Raw genomic sequence first — 13,131 nt, 5'->3', positions numbered from 1 at the left:
GAGATTGTGACGGAACTAGGAATGCTTCAGATCCATCAACATGTCCTCCGATGACAGCAGGATCGCCTTGGAATCGGGGATGCCGGCCATGTGAGCGGATCATGATATGTCCTGCATCGGGAGGCTCAGGTGGGCACTACAATGGGAGCCGAGCTGCTATAGTATCTTTATACAATATTTCTTTATTTCTTTCTCTCTGTTTCTTTCTTTCTTTGTTCTTTCTTTCCCTCATTTTCTCTCTCTCTCTGTTCTTTCTTTCTCTCTCTAATCTTTCTTTTTTCTTTCTCTCTGTTCTTTCTTTCCCCTTTCTTTTTCTTTCCTCTTTCTTTCTCTCTGTTCTTTCTCTCTCTCTGTCTCTCTCTGTTCTTTCCCCTTTTTCTTTCTCTCTCTGTTCTTTCTTGTTTCTCTGTTCTTTCTTTCTCTCTCGCTCTCCTTTCTTTCTCTCTGTTTTCTCTCTCTGTTTTCTCTCTTCCTTAGTGCCAGTCAGTGTGCCCATAATGCCAGCCACTGTGCCCTCAGTACCAGTCAGTGTGATCAGCAGTGCTAAATGGGTGCGGTTGGGTGTGGATATGGGCGTGACTGCTTAAATGGGTGTGGCTAGGGGCGTGGTCTAAATTTGTCGCACCAAAGCCTTTGTCCCTCTTTGCCTTCTTCAAAAGTTGGGAGGTATGCAGCATGTATTGTCATAGCTGCACCAGAGGTGGCAGCAGCAAGTAAACCCACGGAGCTGGTCTGGGTAAAGCGCCTGGACCGAGGAGTTTGCGGAGCAACCTCCTCTGCGGCTGGAGAGAAATGAGAGACCGCTGGAAGTAAGGCTCGGGATTCTCGCTGTGCAGCGACAGAAATCCGACGCCTAACATTGGGAAAGCGTGATGTCATTAATTGTGATAGATAGGTCAGGTAAGGAGGATCTGTGAGATGGAGGAAAGATGATGAGTTCAGATTTGTCCACATTAAGCTTGAAGCGAGAGGAGAAGAAGGAGGATATGGCTGATAGACACTCTGGGATCCTGGGCAGCAGAGAGGTGACATCTGGGCCAGAGTGGTAGATCTGAGTGTCGTCAGCCTATAGATGGTACTGGAAGCCATAGGACTTTGAGTTGACCCAGGCCAAGGGTATAAATTGAGAAGAGTAGGGGTCCTAGAACAGAGCCTTGGGGGACTCCAACAGAGAGAGGGTGGGATGAGGAGGTAGTTTGGGAGTGGGAGACGCTGAATGTGCGGTTTGAAAGGTATGAGGAGATCCAGGATAGGGTGAGGTCTTTGATGAGAAAGGAGGAGAGGATCTGTAGTAGGAGGCAGTGGTCAACTGTGTCGAATGCAGAGGACAGGTCTAGAAGCAGGAGTATAGAGTATTGTCCGTTAGCTTTGGCTGTAAGTAGGTCATTAGTAATTTTGGTCAGTGCTGTCTCAGTGGAGTGATGGGGGTGGAAACCAGATTGTAGATTGTCAATGAGCAAGTTAGATGAGAGGAGGGAGGAAAGTTCAGCCTGGAATTTAAGAAGGGACTGGATGCCTTTCTTGAAAAGTATAATATTACAGGGTATATACACTAGTTTCCTTAATATTGCGTTGATCCAGGGAGCTAGTCTGATTGCCGTATGTGTAGTCGGGAAGTAATTTCTTTTCCCCAATGTGAAGCTTACTGTTTGCCACATGGGTTTTTTTTTGCCTTCCTCTGGATCAACATGTTAGGGCAAGTTAGGATAGGATATGGGTTGAACTAGATGGACTTAAAGTCTCCCTTCAACCTTAATAACTATGTTACTATATTGGGCGATAGCTGCACATAGCGGTTGGGTCGAGGGTTGGCTTTTTAAGGATAGGCGTGATTGTGGCATGTTTAAAAGCAGAAGGGAAGGTACCAGACGTTAGTAATAGGTTGAAGAGGTGGGTTAGGGATGGGATAAGTGTGGTGGTGAGGTTGGGGAGGAGGTAGGATGGGGTCAAGTGCACAGGTTGTGAGGTGCGATTTGGAGAAGAGGTGATTAAGCTCCCCTTCAGTGATGTTGGAGAGGGAGGTTATGGGGTTTGGGCATTGGTCCGATATACAATGGGGTTTTGGTGGTTGAACAATGAAGACTTGCCTTGTTTGGTCGATCTTATTTTTGAAGTGTGTGGCAAAGTCCTCAGCAGAGATGAGGGAGGTTGGAGGGGGCAGTGGTGGGCGGAGGAAGGAGTTGAAAGTTTTGAATAACTGTTTGGGATTGTAGGATAGGGAATATACCAGGGTTGTGAAGTAGGCCTGTTTAGCAGAGGTGAGGGCAGATTTGAAAGCGAGTGTTGTCTGTTTGAATGCAGTGAAGTCATCTTGCAAATTTGTGTTCTTCCAATGCCGCTCTGCAGCCCTGGACACTTGCCGGAGCTTTTTAGTGGTGTTATTGTGCCAGGGTTGTCTGTTGGTATGTCACATTCTGCCATGAGCGAGAGGGGCGACCGTGTCAATAGCTGATGCGAGACTGGCATTGTAGAAAGCAGTGGCACTGTCTGTGTCTTGGAGTGAGGATATGGATGCCAGTGGTAGAATAGAGTCAGAGAGCGCGTGGGTGTCTAGGTGTTCAAGGTTTCTGCGGGGGTGCACATGTTGCTGGACATGGGTGCCAGGAGAGGAGGACAGGGATGAGAAAGTGAGTAGATGGTGGTCAGATAGAGGGAGAGGGGAGGTTGTGAAGTTAGATAGGGAGCAGAGACGGGTGAAGACCAGGTCTAATGTGTGTCCGTCTGCGTGGGTGGCTGAGGAGGACCACTGAGTAAGTCCAAAGGAAGAAGTAAGGCCGGGGTCACACTGGCGAGGAATACGGACGAGTGTGAGGCGTTAAAAGCACGCATTACACACGGACCAATGATTATGGGGTACCTCGCACCAGCCGTATATTTCTCATCCGTATTCTACGGTCCGTGCCAATCGCAGCATGCTGCGATTGTCAGCGTACCATGGCCGTAGTACGCCAATGCAAGACTATGGGTGCGCAAAAAATACGGATTACACACGGACCACACATTTGACTTGCGAGAAATATGCACCAGGTGTCTTTTAGCAAAGCCGGCAATTCAGTGCACGATACAGTAAACTCACACAGGTTTAATAAAGAAACGAAAGAATAGATATAGACACATAGAATACATATATATATATATAAATATATATTTATATATAAGCATTCTATGTGTCTATATCTATTCTTTGGTTTCTGTTAGAAACCCTGTCATAGGGCTCCATTATATGTCCATTTTGCAAGCCTGCGAGAAAATCTCGCCATACGGATTACATACGGATGCTGACGTGCGCAAAATACGCGACCACACCTTGCTTACGGATGACATACGGAGCACTATTTAGGAGTAATTCATCCGTATTACGCATGTAAGATACTGACCGTATTTTGCGTCGGTTAGTGTGACCCAGGCCTAAGGGACAGGAGTTTGGAGGCTGCTAACTGAAGGGTATCAGTGGGGATGTTGAAGTCACCCCTGATGACAGTGGGGATGTCAGTTGAAAGAAAGTGAAGAAGCCAGGTAGAGAATTGGTCAATGAAGGTAGTGGTCGGGCCAGGAGGTCGGTATATGACAGCTACTTGGAGGTTGGAGGGAGAGTAGATGCAGACAGAGTGGACTTCAAAAGAGGGGAGGATTAGAGAGGGAAGAGGTGGGATTGGGTTAAAGGTGCAGTTGGAAGAAAGGAGAAGACTCTGACGTCTTCTTCATGGCTGTTAATCCTTTCTTTGAAGTTTTTGATGACCCAATACATTTTTGATTATTGGGCTGTCTTAGCACCAATGTACTTGCCTGTAAAGCCCTTTTGATGCAAAGCAGTGTTTACGGCACTCGTTTATTTGGAGTTAGCCATGGTTAATAGAAGATGACAATGATTTCACGCCCTAGCCACCTTCAAAATCAATCATTCATTACTTACAATTCAATAAGTATGACAGAATGATGTCAGCTGCCTTTTCCTCATTAACACTTTCTCCTGAGCTAATGAGAAGATCACTGAAATGATGTAAGCAGGTCTTCTTTGTTGCTGGGCTGCAATTCAGTGAAAATGCATATGGTAATTCCCAAGTTTCCTAGAAGATAAAGATGAAGAGACTATGCGGCGCGTGCCCTTCACTACATCCATTTACGTCCTCATTGTCCCATGACCACACAAAGAAAATGTTAGAAAGTGATTGAGAGCAATGTAATAACAATGGCAGAATTGCAAAAAAAATTTACCAATTTATCCTACATGGATTATTTCTCTCATTTTTCAATGCATTATATGGTAAAATGGATGCTGTCCTTCCTGCAAAAAAAAGCCCTCATATGGCGACCTCAGGGGAAAAAGTTACAAAGTTATGGCTCTTATAAGAACCAGAGGAAAAACGCAAATTGTAGAAATTAAAATTGGCTTCAGAGGCAAAGAATAAAAGGGGTTGTTCAGACGGGACAAAAGACAGCAGGCCTTCCATGCAACTGCTGAATCGTGACAATGTGCAATGTGCACGCTGTCACAATCCCCTGGTAGTCCTGGTGCGTGTGGACAGTGACGTTGTTAGGCATCAGGTTTCTGCGCCTGCTCTGCAGGAATCCAGACCCTTACATTCTGCGGTGTCTTGCTGTTTATCTCCATGCGCTAGTATAGTCTCTAGTTGCTACTGTGTGTATGATGATGGATGTATGATTCTGGTGAATGACTCATTTGAAACCCTTCCCTCTGATATTATGTATGTGGACAGGGACTAAGCTTAGAGTCAGCGCCAGCACTACATCATCCACAGTTGCTAGCGTCCGACATTGTGCTTGTGTACTAGCTTTGTCGTCTAGCGGCAGTGTCCTACGCCGCGCTGCAGTTGCATCCCTCCTTGGCGTCCACAGTAGCAACGTCGCACGCACGGTAGGTCTAGACGGACGCAGCCCCTCTGTCTTAGTTCCTGCTCCTGTGACCAGATACCGTGTGTGCATTTACTCTGAGTACTGTGACTCCAACAGGCTCAGCCTTATTGTATTTGTCTTTGTTGGCACCTCTGTGACTTAACAGAGATTGCTCTGCGCACCTGGGTGACGTTTAACCCACGTGCGCATTTCCGCCATATTGCTTGCCTGCCACCACTTAGCAGCAGTCATATCATCTACTGCACGGTGGCCCCCGAGCGGCGAACGCACTTTATTATTATTTTTATTTAGTGCGTTCCGCCGTTCCTAACAGACGTGACTGCACGTCTGTGATTTGCAAACTTGCGGCCACGCGCTGACTAGTCTTAGCATTTGGGTGTTGAAGGCGCCTACACGTCTGATCTGTCAGTGTGAACAGCGCTCGATGTTTTGTTCCAATGTAACGATCGCTATTCATCCTTGTCTGACATGTTGCTCGTGTGAGTTACGATCTCATCGTTCATCTTTTAATTAAACAATTATCAGCTCATGTGATTGAACCCACGTATGCAGAAAATTTCTGCTTCAAAACAGGACACCTTCCCAGAAAACGCGCGTTTTATTTCCGCGCTTTTTTTGCGCATTTTTGATACGTTTTGTTCCACGCATTTTCTGACTCATAGAAAATAGCGAAAAACGCGGACTTTTCCGCAAAATTAATGAGCATGCTGCGTTTTTGACTGCTAAGCATTTTTTGAGCGGGAAAAAAAAACGCATCAATGTGCACAAAAAGTGCGGAATTAATTTAAAATGAATAGGATGCTGCTTTTATGCATTTTTGAAGCGTTTTGACCGGGACAAATGCTTCAAAAACACTTTTAAAAAAAGCTTACGTGGGCACACAGCCTTAATCAATGAATGAACATAGCACAAAAGGACGCCGGCCCGGAGCAATAACAGCCTGAGCTGCCTGCCATCGCTGCAGAGGTGGGAGACATGGCCCCCAATATGGGACAGTCCCCCTGGATCTTGGATGTATGGAAATGTTTTGTTTTTTTTGTGCTGTGAGATAACTTTTCTAGTAAGGAATGACGCTGCAATTTTTAGCAATTCTTTCTTCATAACAATCTAGAGTTTGTAAACTGCTACTATAAAATCTGAAGCAGCGATCTGTGAAAACCTAAATTTGTGTGGTCTCAAAACTTTTGGCCACAACTGTAGACAAAGAAGGAAGGAAAATGTAATAACTCCCAACAGTCGAATGATGCCAGCTGTTTTGCAACGCCAGCAAGTGTGATGACTGGTTAATGTCCCTGGTAGACAGAATCACACAGGGAAGGGTTCGCTACACGGCTCAGCAGGCAGGATCACATATGATGGGATGAGATACAGTGACTCAGCAGACAGTGTGACACAGGATTAGATACACAGCTCAGCAGCACACATAGGACAGGTCACATGATGTAAGGAGGCGGGCCATGCACTGAGCCATGCTGTGCAGGCTTCAAGCCTGGTGATTGCTGCGCTGCAGCAGGGAGGGGGTTACAGCTTGTTGTCAGCTCTGGGCTTGTGTAAGACACTGATAGCGGCCAATCAGGACGCAGGGAGGTCTGTGCTCAGACCCGCCCCCTCCTAATCCCTGCACTCACCGGCTGGGACACTACAATAGCACAGACAGGGCCCCAACAAGAGCCAGAGACCCCCCAGCCCAGGGCCACATCAAGAGCCAGACACCCCCAGCCCAGGGCCACAGCAAGAGCCAGACACCCCCAGCCCAGGGCCACAGCAAGAGCCAGACACCCCCCAGCCCAGGGCCACAGCAAGAGCCAGACACCCCCAGCCCAGGACCACATCAAGAGCCAGACACCCCCAGCCCAGGACCACATCAAGAGCCAGACACCCCCAGCCCAGGGCCACAGCAAGAGCCAGACACCCCCAGCCCAGGGCCACAGCAAGAGCCAGACACCCCCAGCCCAGGGCCACAGCAAGAGCCAGACACCCCCAGCCCAGGACCACAGCAAGAGCCAGACACCCCCAGCCCAGGGCCACAGCAAGAGCCAGACACCCCCAGCCCAGGACCACAGCAAGAGCCAGACACCCCCAGCCCAGGACCACAGCTGTGGATACAAGGGAATATCTGCATGCTGCAATGAGAAGAGGAGCCCCGGACAGCCTGGGACAAGGTGAGCCATGCACCCTCTGCTGTCAGCAGGGCCCTCTACATGGCCCTCCTGCTGGGGGTCATTACAGGGGTCCGCAGGCCTCACCGGCCTGGTGCTGCCATCTGTTACATGGGTACAGAATCTCCTGATAGTGGGAATTCTGACTCCGTCTATTATGGGACTATGGAGCGCGGCCGAGCGATCGTAATGTCCGGTCACCATGTATAAATTATAGGAGCTGTGAGGTCACTGACCTGAGAAGTTTTCAGCCCCTATATGCACTCGTTATAATCAGGTCAGTGACCTCTAGAATGTGTGCGTGCCTGTATTAGGCCACATTCACACGGTCAGTATTTGGTCAGTATTTTACATCGGTATTTGTAAACCAGAAGTGGGTGATAATACAGAAGTGGTGACATGTCTCTATTATATCTTTCCCCTCCTGATTGTGGCTGATAAATACTGATGTAAAATACTGCAGGTGTGAACATGGCCTAACACACACAACACACACACGTACGTTATAGAGGTCAGTGATCTGATTATAATATGTGTGTATATAATGACCGGACATTATCAGGTCAGTGACCTCTTAGTGTCGATAATGTCTGGTCATTATAGCTATTGCCGAAGGTATAGGAAGGCCTTCATACCGAATGTATCTGCGGAAATCCTACACCGGTGTGACCTGGAGGATGGCGGATTATCAAAATGATAATATGAAATAATCCTTATAGTTTGGATCTTCTAGAATATTAGTGTCATCCTCACCTAATTAAAGGAGAAATTACTTCTTTTGCCTTCACAGTCAGTCATTGGCCTCTTCTTCATGCAGTTTGTTTAGGTGAATCTAGTATGTTAGCTCCCCTGTCAGTGGGCGACTCCTGGCCGCAGAGTGTTGCATCTGTGGGAGATACAGTCATAGAGGCAGCACAGGTCACTACAGTACATGGTGTTGTGTCTTATCCTGTAATGTGTGGTGTTATGTAATGTACTTCTATGTAATAGGAAATACCTACAGTACACTGTGTTATATGGCAGCACTGCACTCACTATTCTGCTGGTGGAGTCAGTATGTGGAATATGAGTGCTGCTCTGGAGTATAATACAAACTGGAACTCAGGATCAGTAATGTAATGTATGTACACAGTGACTGCACCAGCAGAATAGTGAGTGCAGCTCTGGAGTATAATACAGGAGGTAACTCAGGATCAGTAATGTAATGTATGTACACAGTGACTGCACCAGCAGAATAGTGAGTGCAGCTCTGGGGTATAATACAGGATGTAACTCAGGATCAGTAATGTCTGGGGAGATTCGGTGTTGTGTGTTACTATTATGTGGACACTGTATAGTTGCCATTCTCATCATATTAGTGAACTCTATGGCGGTATAATGCTCAGTTTCCATTTTATGAGTATTAGCTGAGACACATGATCGGTGATGACGTTCATGTGTTGCAGGTAAACAGTTGTGTATAAGAATAATAAGTATCTAAATCCTCACGTGTGATACAGTCTGCTGAGCTGCGGTATCTAAGACTGCTGGAATATTCGTGCTCCTTTGCACCGAATCTTGTGGTTGTCAGTTTATTTTGGACTCGTTCTTGTGATCCTGGGATCATCTGTATAATTAGTTGCTGTAGGCCTGGAGCGCTGTGTGTGGATGGGTCCGGATGAGACATGAGGCAGCGCACGTCTCCTCCCAGTGCTGTTACCGGGCACAAGATGGGGAAACCAGGACCCCATCTGCCAGCAGTGATACATTACGGGAGTCATCGCTACCGCCCAGGCAAGCCTGCCACTAATGTGATCCTATGCGATGAACAACGATATTCTTTTATATCTGAGACTTTGAAGGAACATGGTCAAACACTGTATCTTGGTAAGAGGACATAGCCACCAAGCCAACCGCATGCCGTTTATAATGGCGCCCTGTAGCGCTGCTGCTAAGCCATGCGACACCCTCCCTGTAATGGTTATTCCATGAGAGTCAGATAAACGCTACTAAGCCACATTTTGAAGATCCTTTTTTCATTGTTACCTGTGACACATTGTTTCCAAGTGTTGGATTTTCTGTACCTGGTCACACGTCACATGTGGCTCACTTACCATAGACTTCAGTGCAAGTCATATCCGACTGCATTTTACATCTGATCTCTCTGCAATTTGGCTTTGTTTTTTTTTTCTATACAACAAAATAATTTTTTTTTTTTCTTTATTTGTAAGACTTGTCTGAGAATAGCTTTTGTGGCCCGACCCAATGGTGGTTCTGCTCTGTTTCCCGCCACCTAGCTGTCGTTGGTGAGCAGAGCACTGTTTACAGTCTGCACTGCCTGTGGTGGGCGCTGGGTGACTCCTGTGATGTGGTGACCCTAAACCACTAGCTACTGCCTCTTCAACTGATTGCAGCTTGCTGCCGTTCTCATCTGGGCCAGGGGTGAAGAAACGCTCCCCGCCCTGACCTTGCATAACTAAGGGACGGCCTCCTCCAGTGCTTTACTGCTGTTTATGCCCTCAGTATTTGTCTCTGACCCCTGATACAATATGAGGCCTCGCTCACACGAGAGTATAAATTGGATAAGTGCAATGTGAGAACCTCACACCGCCCTTTGGCCAATGTTATTCAGTGAGTCTGCGCTCATCTGCAAGTTTTCAGTCGGCTCTAATCAGACTGAGGAAAAGTGGATGGGAGAATCGGATCGCTCTCGCCAGTGCAAGTCAATGGGTACGAGAAATAAAACGGAGACACCTGGACTATGCGTATACTGTCTGATTTTTTTTTTTATTTTTTTTTTTTTTTTCTTTTTCCTGCACACATCTCCAGGAAACCCGACATTTCAACAGCCGAGTACAGAAATAGATTAGATAGATGTGTAGAAATTTAAAGTCATAAACCCCCCCTACATATAAACTAGCACCCTTTTGTGCCTTTCTTGTGGTACTAAAGGGTGTTTTGCCTTATTAAACCTATTAAATTAAAAAGACAAGAAAAAAAGATGTCTGCTTCTCCCTATTTTTGACAGCTAGCCAAGGTAAAGCAGACTGTTGCAGGCTTATATTATCAGGGTGGGAAGGTCCCTGGTTATTGGACACTTTCCAGCCTAAAAATTCCAGCCTACAGCTGCCCCAGGACTGGCGCATCACATGAAATGCGCCAATTCTGGCACTTGGCCTGGGTCTTCCCGATGCCTTGGTGGCTGTTGGGGTAATGGTAGTTGCGGTTGATGTCAGCTGGCATCAAGCCCTGGGGTTAGTGATAGAGAAGTGTCTATCAGATGCCCTCATTATTTTACCCAGTAAGTTAAAAGAAAACAACACATACAAAAATATTTTATTAAAAAAAAAAAAAAATACCCCCCCTTACTCCAGCCCTGTTTCACCAATATATAAAAAAAATCTGAAGTAGTCCACAAATGGGAACCTGAAAGACATAAAAAGGGGTGAGAAAACAAAAACAAACTCTCCCTCATTCACTGTGTTAATAAAAAATAATCCCTGCAGCTCCGACTTAATCCAAGGTCTTCTCAGGGCGTCCAACGATTCTCTCCTGCAACCTATGGAGCGTTGTTCTGAGAGTGACTCTTCATAGGTCACTCCCAGTCATGTCTTGTGAGCGATGATGTCGGTAACGTCATCACCTGTGAGACTTGACCTAGAGTGACTCCCGCGAGACCTGGCGGCTCTGAGCAACAGTGATATCAGTAACTACACCACTAACAGTCGCCGAGTCACGCCTGCCCTGTTTGAAACTTGGCCATCATATTTTTGTGTCTTTTTTTTTTTTTTTTTTGTTCTTACTGGGTTAGGAATGGGGGTGTCTGATGGGTGACTCTCCATTGCTAACCCCTGGGCTTGATGCCAGATGACATTACAAACAGGCTCGGACTGGCCCACCGAGGTACCGTTGGATCCCTCGGTGGGCCGCGACCCCGAATGTCACTGTCACTCACTGGTCGCTCGTACCCAGGGGCAGGGCCGGCGTCAGCACCCGGGCAAGTGCCGGGGCCCTGGCGAGATGGGAGGGCCCACTCACGCTGTCTGGGATGGCCGCCGCCACGCCCCCCATGTACTGACCCCATCCTGCGCCCTCTGAGAGGGACCCACGCAGTGACGCAGCCCCTTACAGCCAGCAATGATCATCGCTTCCTTCAGCTGTAATCTTGTGTGCGGTGCCAGCACAGGACCTGTGATGAGGTCACAGGAGGGGAAGAGTTGGGTCACATGATCAGGGTGGCTGCAGGACTGTGCTGTGCTGGTCGCTTTTCATTATGGTGCTGGTCTGGATGGATGAGGTAACGTTTGTGTGGGACAGTGGGGTCAGGGAGGGGTTTAACAAGGTGGATGTAGCAGAGCCGTGTGTGTACTTGTGTGGGGTCAGGAGGGGTTTATAAGGTGGATGTAGCAGAGCCGTGTGTGTACTTGTGTGGGGTCAGGGAGGGGTTTAACAAGGTGGATGTAGCAGAGCCGTGTGTGTTCTTGGGTGGGGTCAGGGAGGGGTTTACAAGTTGTATGGAGCAGAGCCGTGTGTGTACTTGTGTGGGGTCAGGGAGGGGTTTAACAAGGTGGATGTAGCAGAGCCGTGTGTGTACTTGTGTGGGGTCAGGGAGGGGTTTAACAAGGTGGATGTAGCAGAGCCGTGTGTGTACATGTGTGGGGTCAGGGAGGGGTTTAACAAGGTGGATGTAGCAGAGCCTTGTGTGGGGTCAGGAGGGGTTTACAAGGTGGATGTAGCAGAGCCGTGTGTGTACTTGTGTGGGGTCAGGGAGGGGTTTTACAAGGTGGATGTAGCAGAGCCGTGTGTGTACTTGTGTGGGGTCAGGGAGGGGTTTAACAAGGTGGATGTAGCAGAGCCGTGTGTGTTCTTGGGTGGGGTCAGGAGGGGTTTACACGTTGTACGGAGCAGAGCCGTGTGTGTACTTGTGTGGGGTCAGGGAGGGGTTTAACAAGGTGGATGTAGCAGAGCCGTGTGTGTACTTGTGTGGGGTCAGGAGGGGTTTACAAGGTGGATGTAGCAGGACCGTGTGTGTACTTGTGTGGGGTCAGGAGGGGTTTTACAAGGTGGATGTAGCAGAGCCGTGTGTGGGGTCAGGGAGGGGTTTTACAAGGTGGATGTAGCAGAGCCGTGTGTGTACTTGTGTGGGGTCAGGGAGGGGTTTTACAAGGTGGATGTAGCAGAGCCGTGTGTGTACTTGTGTGGGGTCAGGGAGGGGTTTTACAAGGTGGATGTAGCAGAGCCGTGTGTGTACTTGTGTGGGGTCAGGGAGGGGTTTTACAAGGTGGATGTAGCAGAGCCGTGTGTGTACTTGTGTGGGGTCAGGGAGGGGTTTTACAAGGTGGATGTAGCAGAGCCGTGTGTGTACTTGTGTGGGGTCAGGGAGGGGTTTAACAAGGTGGATGTAGCAGAGCCGTGTGTGTACTTGTGTGGGGTCAGGGAGGGGTTTAACAAGGTGGATGTAGCAGAGCCGTGTGTGTACGAGGTGTACGGAGCAGAGCCGTGTGTGTACGAGGTGTACGGAGCAGAGCCGTGTGTGTACGAGGTGTACGGAGCAGAGCCGTGTGTGTACGAGGTGTACGGAGCAGAGCCGTGTGTGTACGGAGTGAAGCTGCGTGTGTACAAGGTGTACGGAGCTGAGCCGTGTGTTTATGGAGCAGAGCAGAGCCGTGTGTGTACGGAGTGAAGCTGCGTGTGTACAAGGTGTACGGAGTGGAGCCGTGTGTGTACGAGGCATACAAAGCGGAGCCGTGCGTGTACGAGGTGTATGGTGGGGAGCATTTATACCTCCCGAGTCCCAACTGTCCCGGATCCAGTGAGACAGTCCCGATTTTGAGAGAGAGACTGCCCCAGCCGGGAGCATACTTTCCCCGCGGGACACAGGAGTACACAGCAGAGCCCCAAGGAGCAATTTAAAACTTGCACGTAACGTTCTACCGGAAGTGACGTGCTGGAAGCTGACCAGAAATTAGGTAATTTCAGTAGGAGATTGTGACGGAACCATGGAGGCACTTCAGGGAATGCTTCAGATCCATCACCGTGTCCTCCTCTGACAGCGGACAGCGAGATCGCCTTGGAATCGGGGATGTTGGCCATGTGAGCGGATCATGATATGTCCTGC

The 13,131-nt window shown here is 48.4% G+C and overlaps 1 protein-coding gene across 3 annotated transcripts in view; it reads left to right on the top strand.

Moving 5' to 3' along the window:
- Positions 1–13,131, top strand: part of ATG9B (autophagy related 9B) — a 68,068-nt gene that overhangs the window by 35,270 nt on the left and 19,667 nt on the right. Inside the window, exon 1 of one of the 3 annotated variants that reach the window (XM_073582214.1) lies at positions 6,375–7,037. The exons of the other annotated variants lie outside the window; for them this stretch is intronic. The gene's annotated coding sequence lies outside the window, so the exon portion shown is untranslated. Of the gene's footprint in view, positions 1–6,374; positions 7,038–13,131 lie in introns of those variants that run through there. 3 annotated transcript variants of the gene reach the window in all.

This window comes from Dendrobates tinctorius, unplaced genomic scaffold (genome assembly GCF_039654945.1).
Source record: "Dendrobates tinctorius isolate UK_male_01 unplaced genomic scaffold, ASM3965494v1 ptg000070l, whole genome shotgun sequence".
NCBI lineage: Eukaryota > Metazoa > Chordata > Amphibia > Anura > Dendrobatidae > Dendrobates > Dendrobates tinctorius.
This window is presented reverse-complemented; position numbering and strand designations above follow the sequence as displayed.